Raw genomic sequence first — 10363 nt, forward strand, 5'->3', positions numbered from 1 at the left:
CTTTTGATGTCCTTGAAGTTCCCAAATAATGTATCCTTTTGAGATATATATTTGCTTTGCTTTTACATTCGTCATTGGATGTTACCTGTGATCTTCCTTTGAATTTCAAAGTAAATGCTCTCCTGTTTTTTCTGTGCCTTTTATCTGGAGCTGATGGGACTGTATCTGTAGTTTGAAGGGCTTTGTGTTGTGCATTGTCTCCATCCTTTGCAGCCTAATGTGGTGGTCTAAATTTTTGCCCTTTATTAATTCCCAGGTATTTGCTGCCACCTAATGTTGACATGATAGTACTGAAATTTCAGACCCAAACTTTATTGGCTAAATGTATCAATTGGGATTGCCCTAGGCTATGTAACTAACTTTTCAATTTCTTACGCAGTTGGCTCCTAGTCACCTGACTGGCTGTAATACCTCATTAGCAAAACACACATGAACTCTTGCAGTAAGTTATGGCTGATGCCACAGGTGACTAGATCTATGATTGCTGATGGAAAAACTACTCAGCTTAAAAATATTTGTTAATATTTTGTCATTTCAATAGCACCTCTGTTTAAAAGCACTTTGAGTAGATGATACCCTTTATCATATCTTGTGCAGCCTGCTCTATGGACATTGATCAGCTCTATATTTATTGATAGCAGCTCTATTCCTATATTTATGATAGAAAGTTCCATCAGTGAATCTAGAGATAATAATCTGGAGAAGTTACTGAAGTGTAGTAAAAATGGAAAAATGAAAAGGAATGGATAGGATGTGAAGAAGTATGCTACTTCAGTTTTACTGGAAGCCTATCGATATTACTGATTCCCTTAATAGGATCTCTATCACAATATTAATATTTCTCTCAAGTGAGTTGAGCAAAACACCTGAAGCAGAGATGGCTTGAGGCTTACTCTAGATAGAACTGCATGACTGAGTTTGTTGACATGCTAATCAAGTATCATCCTAATCATGCACACAGACTCAATTATGTGTTGAAGTGTTTCCTTTTGGACAGGAAACTGGGTGACAGTGAGGACGATAAATCCTTTTTTTCTCTTTCTTTTTGAATTCCCCATTATTCATTATAGTGGTGAAGACAGGACATGTTGCACTGGCAGAATCACCTTTGGTGTTCCCTCTCATCAGTTTGGGGGTTCCACCATGCTTAGGATCAAACTGCTGTACTAGAGACATGATCAGTGCTCAGGCTTCAGTGTTGCACAGTAAACTGACTGAGAGCTCAGTGCTCAAGGATATATTCCCCCATGGGAATAAAGATTTCTTCCCCTCTTCCTCTGTCTCCCTCCCCTTTGTACTGGCCGAATACAAATTTCCTTTCTTCCCCTTCTAACATGTTTCCTTTCCAAACGTGCATATGCATGTATGCATGCACATACCACTGAGACAAAACAAATGCACATGTACTGTGGTTCAGATCTTTCTCAACTGCACTACAAGGCTCTCAGGTGAAATAGATGGCGTGCAGATGTAACAGGTCAGCACAGAAGATTTTAACTCAATGCAGTTCCTACGTGAAGTAGGCCTGTAGTTGGCTGCTTTCCTGTTGGATGAATCTCACCTTGTATCACCTGTGAAGCTTGTCAAAAATTATACTCTAGAGCTGGGCAGGAAGCAGCATTCCTGAAAAAGCTCTAATCAGACTGCCCAGCTATAGGATAGATATAGAATTTTGGATATGGTCACTGTGTTTTGTTTTTTTTAATCCCCCTCAGGGAATGAGACCCTCTCTTCCCTTTCAAAAAAGTATGGATGCTTTTGTAGCTCCTGGACTGTATTACTGTGTGATCAGATGAGCGCTAGGATTGGCAAAAGGGAGGCACAATGAGTGAATTGCCAGGGTGGGGAGAAAAAGACAGGAGCCAGTGCAGCACTGATTTAGACCATGGAACCACCCCTTCACTGAAAACTCCTCAAACCACTTTCATCTGCAGTCACAACTAAGTTGGTCTTACGAAGCATACAAGTATGCTCAGATAAGTACACTGTATTTTGCTACTGGGATAGAGATTGCTGGAAGAAGGCTTAGGCAGCTGGGGAATTGTAATGTCTCAAACTGCCACCACTGTTTCAGGAGTGCGTTAACCTGGCCTCCAGAGATCAAGGTACTAGAGACCTCCAGTGGTGTTCAGGAAAACTTTATTTTGCCTGCCATACACTTTCAACATAATGGAAAAAAAAATCTGGCTTACATTGCATCAACCTCAGAGGTCTAACCAGTTCTTGACTGTCTTGGTCCTTAAGCTAGTAAATCTATCAGTGGTCAGATTTTTGGATGGATTTGACAAGATCACATGTGCACTTGATTTCACAGCTTCAAATTATATTGAAATTTAATCAAAATGGCATTGTTATTTCCTAAGTGCTGTGAGCAAATGGTATCACTCCACAGGGGTATGGCCTAAGAGTTAATATGTGGCTACTCCTCAGCGGTAGAGTTCAGGTGATAATCTTTCTTACGGTTTGAGATCTCCAGCATAATTTAATGGAACAGAAAAGCATACTGGTGTTGGTTTTGGGTTTTTTTTTTCCCCCCTTTTTTCCCCCTTTTTTGGAGGGGGGCACTTTAAGGAGCAATCTGATGTATGAACAGATGTACCTGAAGGTCCAGGAATATCCTTTATGCTTAATCAGAGGCCTTTGTATCAGTGTCACTGCAGTGTCACACAGTGTCATCGTATGGTTCAGACATCTTAGACTGCAGGGGGAGCTAGGTCTCCAGCATCTTCTTTGTTAAAATGATGCTGATGCCAATTGATGCTGAACAAAGGATTGCCAGCTAAACACTTTTGATTACTATGGTAATTTGAAAATTACCATTTTAGGTCTCTGAAGCATTGCAACCCAAAATATTACTAATTTATAAATTTGTTGTCCCTTTCCTAGGTCACAGAAGTGAATCTGAACAACATGTTGTGCCCAGCCATTGCAGAGAAGAGAAGCCCTGGTATCGAATCTGGGCATCTGGACATCAGACTGTCATGACTATGACTCATGGGAAACTTGTAATCCTACTGTTCTACAGTGCTGTCCCCATCTTCAAATGTAGCATGGACTTGTTTGGATTCCCCACTAAGAAAACAGACTGAAATTTCTCCTCGGGGAATAGTACATACAGGAAGCAGAGACACCTAAACTCATACTGGAAAAGAAAGAGGAGGGATGAGAGGACTGTGTGTTTATACTTCTTCCCACAGTTTATTGCCTCAAAAACACCTCTGTAATCAAGTGAGTGTTTTTGCTTTTAACTGCTGTTTCTCACTGTTAATTGCCAATGGCAAAATTAGTGGCCTTATTCTGGAAATGGTTCGTGTTTTATACATTTTGTGTAGATTACAGTAGAATCTTGCGAAGCCACCCTTTAAAATTAAGCCCAGGATCTGTCCACATTCCAGCAAAGAGAGTGTCAGTGCTACCTCATTTTATGACTTTTTTTTTTTTTTCCTACTAAATATCAGTACACTTACATCCCAGGATAGGAAATAAAGCTGAATTATAACTCACCACTGGTAAGAACAGAGCGTATCTTGAAGTGCATCCTCCTGGCTAACTCTCAGTGCTTGAATGTTGTTAAAATGGGTGTGCAAAATTCACAATTCAAATGCAGGCTGTCCACACTGTGGAGAGAGTAAACTGATTTGGTTGTATTTTGGACAGGGGAAAAAAATAAATCTCCACTTGCAACCAAAAGAAGAGTACTTTTCAACTACATTATGCTTCTATGGAAATACAAAAGAAGTATTAGTTTCTGTTAAATTCCATAAAGATTTTCACCAGCCTATTTTTTGAGAAGTTTAAATAAATAATTAGTAAGGACACTAGAACTAGCACAAGACTTCATGGGGGAAAAAGTCAGTTTAAAATAAATTTAGTCTCTCTTCGATGTTGATCTTTCGATTTTAAAGCCACACTTCCATTTCCTAGATAACAAAATTAACTATTTGACTTGTTCAAGGTCACGTGAATTCTTGTTGCAGAAGCAGATGATGAACCCAAATCTCCTGAATCCATATTAAGTCCTTCCTAACAGTGCTACTGAAATAATAAAGTTTAAACTGAAATATCCATTACCATGCTATTTCAACCCAAGAGCAAATATATAGCCTACTTGGATGACCCTGATCTGGAATGGTCTCAACTGTCTGGGGCATGAGCATTTCTGCGAATGAGATTAGTGCCAGACTGGCAGTTGGATTAAATTTTTTGAATGTGCTTAACATATAAGAACTGCCTGTGCTCCTTAGTGATAGAGAGATAGTGAAGCTCACCGCTACATATTGAAATTGATTTCCCATGTGAGCAGCAAATAGCTTGTGACAAACCCACCACAGGCCATTCAAACAACCACTCAGCTGGATCTCAATTTTCCTTTTTGTATGCCATTGTTAACAGACTGCGCTAAAGAAAGTAGTTCACACTGGTCTGTTAAACAGTCATCTGTTGAATAGCAGTACTGCAGAGTTATAAAATCTATAGTGATTATTTGTCTAATGAGAAATGCTCACAAAATATCCCAGGTATGAATTTAAAATTAGTATCCCAAACCACATGTGGGAATCCAGCTCCCTCTGAAATGTTTCTGTGCGGAGGTCATTGTTTCCTTTTTGTCCCTTGATGTCTGGATAATGACACTACTGAATATCATACTGTTGTTTTCAGGATTGTGAAGTCTAGCAAGTGAGGGGAATTTTCTATTATTTGGTGAGGTCAGTGTGGAGTGTGAGAGTCATTCTATATATATTATATTTTTATATATATATATATATATATATATGTAAATTTTGCAAGGAAAAAAAAGAGGATGTTGTAGTGCAAGATTCTTAGCTGGAAGAACCTGAACAGCTCTCCTAAGTGTCTGCTGAAACACAATTCTCTGGCTAGATTGTTTGAGCTGAATACGAGAAACATGGGTTCAAAGCCAAACTATGCCATTGCTCTGCTTTGTAATCTTGGGCAGTTTACTTAATCTCTTAAAGACTGCGTTCTTCCTCCAGTCCTGTTTCATAGCTAGGATCACTTGTCTATTTTAGTGTTTTACATGTTGCCTAGTGAAACAATGTAGGCCTCTAAGTTGTCCCCCAGATATCAAGGTCTCTGAATTCTAGCTTTTCTGAATGTTCATCTCTTTAGTCTAGTACCATCTGTTCTCAGGCTTTATACAATACTTCTGAAATAACATAAGTAAATGTCAACCGGGTGAGTTCAGGTGAATACAAATATGGTATAGCACTACTCTACCAGTTCCTGGGAGCTGTTTTAGAGAGCTTAACTTATTTAAATATTATTTTGTGTATTGCATCTAGGTTAAAAATGCACTTAAAATTGCAAAGACAACAGTGAAAAACTTTGCAAGTCAAATGACATTTTCTTTACAGCTAGGGAGGCAGCACAAAAAGTTTATGTATAGCTTGACCAGGTCACTTAAAGTTGGTACTTTGGTAATAGAGCTGTGGTCACTTAAACTCTGACACCAAGGCTACTTGCTTCCTCTCTTCCTATCTATAATGAAAAACCATAGGCAAGGTGGTGTCATGTATCTGCCATCTTACTGATGTTTTCAGGTAGTGGAGTTTAACTAATACCATTGCTATTTAAGTGAAGCTTTCTGTACTGGTTTGTAAATAGGATACCCCTCAGTTCTTAGAGCATACTTGCTAAGTATGTTAGAAAGTATTAGACTAGTCTGAATTTTCTCCCTTTAACTATAGAGGACTCCATTATTCGTATCAACTTCACTTTTAAGTTTGGATTTTGCTTGTAGTTCAGACGCTTCCTCTGATCTTCATCCAGCCACTGGAAAAGAAATCCTATAAGCTGTCTTACGCTTTCACAGAAGCTCATATTTGTCATGGTTGCATCAAGCCACAGTTTGCTTACTAAAGCATGGTGTGCAATTGTATTTTGGGTAAAATTACAACAATGTTGTTGCTTATTAAAGTCACAGTGAGAGTGACATACGGGGTGCATATGCGCTGCTGTCATTCAAGTATACAACCAACTTCTTGCTCTCTGTTGACTAGGAACAGAGCCGCTATGTTATTTTCAGTGGATAAGGGATAGCTCTACTGCTTTAGAATGCAAAGTGTAGGTAGTTTTGGGAAGAATATTGTAACTTTCAGAAATTTCCATTTAAATTACATTGATTTTACTGTAGCTACCTGGCATGACAGCCAAAATTATAGAAAAATAAATGCAGAAAAGAATTGTAAAAGGGCAATAAGGATTGAGAAAGCAGTCCTCTGGTGATTTAAAAACAGAGAGCATGCATGACTAAATGGTGGTGTGGTGAAGCAGGTAAAAGGAGTTATTTTGCCTTTATCTTCATAAGATACTGTACATGGGCATACTCATACCAGCTTTAGTCTAGTGAGTACTGTCATAGCTACCTACACATGTACATAGTTATTCTCAGTCCCAATAGGCTTGTACAGCCTATGCTGAAGTCTATTGAATCTTTATGGTTATTGCTGAATGTGCTAGCTAGTGAAGGGTAATATCAGTATAGCCTGTCTCTGCTATAAGGCATCCTTTGAGTAATGAATATAACTATCAACATTTGATAATATCTAACAGGGCAGAGAGCAGGCAAAGGCAGATAAAAATGACAGTATTTTTTTTTTTACAATTGTCTGAAAGTATACAACTTTTTACAGAGCCTGAGCACCATGACAGTGTGCCTTTTTGTGTGTGTGTGTCCCCCTAGGTTATTAAAGTCATAAGGAAAGCAATATTTTTCCCCATATCTTATTAACATGTCTGCTAGTAAGACTTTGACAACTCTGTAAACTGTTTCTGTTCTTGCCATATGTTTGAATACTTAATTCTAAAAATAGCCTTGCATCTAAGGGTACTTTTATTAGAGTATTATTACTTCTTTGGTGAACTCTACATCATGTGACATTGTGTTTTTTCACTAAATTGCCAAAACTCGTTTGCAGGAGGAGAGCCCTGAAATACTGAGGCATCTGTGGTGTCTACTGAATATAAAATTAATTGCTTATACTGTATATTTGAGAGTATCTCCACAGCAATTTTCACTTAAGAGCACGGTCTGTCACTAATGGATTGACTACTTTATAAAGGTTTTCTGTTTCTATGCACTATCAGTGCAAACTACTTGAATAGATGTCAACCAACGATGAAATAGGAGGAAATGGCCATCAAGCTACACTCTAATGCAGCACTGTGCAGTAATTGCCACTGCCTGGGTTAGTTCTGTACATGCTAAAGTCATAGCTCCCATAACAAGCAGGTGTTTGAGTACAAAAATAACCTGATTTCGAAGACTCCATTGTATGCTGTTACAGTATTTTAGATACATTTAGTACTTCTGTGTTAGAAGGAAAAATTAGGTAAATGAGGTAAAAATCACTGGTGTTGGTGGAAAATAGGCAAGCTTACTGAGCTAATATATTGTACATTTTAATGTTGGAGCAGAAGGAGGGAAGAAACTGATCCGGATGCTGCAGGTAAGAAATAAGGCTCTCAAATATTAATTACTATAACAGGAGTCTCTAGGTTATCAGCTAAAACCAGATACCCCAACATCTAGAGGAGAAAAGAGGATTTTCCATGAGTGTTTGGACACAGTAATTCAGCTGAATACTAATGTATTCCTTTCTTTTCAAGGTGTCTACACTCCAGAACCACTCTCCAGTTTCTGGTGGGCTCTTCTGTCTACTGGGCTTATGTTTGTATACCATTTTAGCATCTTGCAGATTCTGGGATTGGTAAGTAAATGTGTGTTAATAAACAGATAGTTTGCAAGTGCATTCAAAATAAAAACACTGACTAGTTTTTCAAAGTGTCCAGATTCACATGGATAAAATTACTTGAATACAAATTTTTAATCGCATGTCCTAATGGCCATTTGTACCTCATATTTCACAAGTAGTGGTAAAACCTTCCATAAATCAGCTATGCACCCATATAAATCCATCTCTTAAATGCACAACTGCATTCAGATCTGCTTTCCTTCTGAAAGCTGGCCAATTGATGCTGAACAAAGGATTGCCAGCTAAACACTTTTGATTACTATGGTAATTTGAAAATTACCATTTTAGGTCTCTGAAGCATTGCAACCCAAAATATTACTAATTTATAAATTTGTTGTCCCTTTCCTAGGTCACAGAAGTGAATCTGAACAACATGTTGTGCCCAGCCATTGCAGAGAAGAGAAGCCCTGGTATCGAATCTGGGCATCTGGACATCAGACTGTCATGACTATGACTCATGGGAAACTTGTAATCCTACTGTTCTACAGTGCTGTCCCCATCTTCAAATGTAGCATGGACTTGTTTGGATTCCCCACTAAGAAAACAGACTGAAATTTCTCCTCGGGGAATAGTACATACAGGAAGCAGAGACACCTAAACTCATACTGGAAAAGAAAGAGGAGGGATGAGAGGACTGTGTGTTTATACTTCTTCCCACAGTTTATTGCCTCAAAAACACCTCTGTAATCAAGTGAGTGTTTTTGCTTTTAACTGCTGTTTCTCACTGTTAATTGCCAATGGCAAAATTAGTGGCCTTATTCTGGAAATGGTTCGTGTTTTATACATTTTGTGTAGATTACAGTAGAATCTTGCGAAGCCACCCTTTAAAATTAAGCCCAGGATCTGTCCACATTCCAGCAAAGAGAGTGTCAGTGCTACCTCATTTTATGACTTTTTTTTTTTTTCCTACTAAATATCAGTACACTTACATCCCAGGATAGGAAATAAAGCTGAATTATAACTCACCACTGGTAAGAACAGAGCGTATCTTGAAGTGCATCATCCTGGCTAACTCTCAGTGCTTGAATGTTGTTAAATGGTCACAGTGAAGAAATGTACGCTGAATCTCCCAGTGACAAGTGTGAAACAATGAGGTTCTACTGTATTTTCATTAAGCTGGTTGAAAATATTGGAGAACAACAGTAACTTGTTACAACAATATTTGTAACAACAAAAATTGTAAACAAAAATTATGTTTTAACTGACTACTATATTTCTAAGCTGCTGCGGATGAATATCTGACTAGGTCCCATTGTATCTTAAAGCTTTGGAGATGTTTTTATTTGAGTGACTGGAAAAACATCAGGTTGAAACTATTTCAAAAAGCCATGTAACATCTAGGCTAAAATAGATATTTCATCCACTGTTCTGACCTACCTCTGAACAAGATGGTTATTGACATTTAGCTTAGACTGGAGAGGGAGGGAGTAGAGATACAAAGTCCAATGTGAACATCAGATTTTTTTTTTTTTAACTTACTAGCTTTTGAAACATTCCTGCTCTGTGCTCTACACTGACCTCAGCAGAGTGGTTAGTCAGGGAACAAAATTAAATTATTTTTTCTCTACAGCTCTAATATGCTCTGTATACTGATTTAAAAGTATAGGTATAAAATGGAGAGTTAAGTCAGTCCACCCTCTAATACAGAGGCAGTGTTCCAGTTTACTAGTATGGCTGCATTTATATTAAGAGATAGCACTAAATTTCTTGTTGACACTTTTTGGAGTAGAATGGGATGCAAGTAGACAGCATTATAAATAGTAAACTGTGTGTACCTCTTCAGATTTTCCAAGTCTAGAGGGAGAAATTGTTAGGCAGAAAGATGGGAAATCGTGACCTGTATATATTCAGATAGTTTGAAGTCCATTGTTTGTGCAGACTGTTGCTATTTCAGAGCTGCAGGAATTGTGTTGTACAGAAGTTTGTTGCAATTTATAGATTCTTTTCATTGTATTGTCATAGCTGTGACTTGTAAGATAAAACAAAACCATCATACCTTCTCCTCCAGCTCAGTCACCTGAAGATATATTCTGAAGTTAAGGCACAAACATGCATACCTCAAGAAGAAAAGCAAGAATGATAAGTGTGGGTTTTTTTCTTTCTCAAAACTTTCATTGGAGAGAGAGAGCAAATGGCTTCTCCAAATATTTTAACTCTATTTGATTAAAAAAAAAAAAAGAAAAGAAAAAAAAAAACAACAACCCCCCCCCCAAAACCTGAATCAGAAGTGCTTTGCCCCATGATCTAATTGACAGACTGCTTTCTGGCTCTCTTCCAGGCCTGGCTGTAAAATACACATGCATGCACACAAACACTCTTTCCTACCCCCAGACACTGTCAAATTTATCTCGTTTTATTTATTTACATGAGAAATTTGCAAAATGCCTTGAATTGGATTAAATCCTGTTTAGAAAGATTTCCTGGTATTACATCAAATTTGGCAGCACTAGCATTTATTGTCTTTTAAATTCTAACTACTATTTCTGAAGAATCTTTCCAGTTTATCTGTTCTAAAACATACTGTAGCTACTGGGAAAATTGGAGTTAGAAACAGAGAAGCAGTCCCTCCCCCTTTCTCTCTCTCCCCC

The sequence above is a fragment of the Dromaius novaehollandiae genome, unplaced genomic scaffold (genome assembly GCF_036370855.1).
Source record: "Dromaius novaehollandiae isolate bDroNov1 unplaced genomic scaffold, bDroNov1.hap1 HAP1_SCAFFOLD_64, whole genome shotgun sequence".
Taxonomy (NCBI): domain Eukaryota; kingdom Metazoa; phylum Chordata; class Aves; order Casuariiformes; family Dromaiidae; genus Dromaius; species Dromaius novaehollandiae.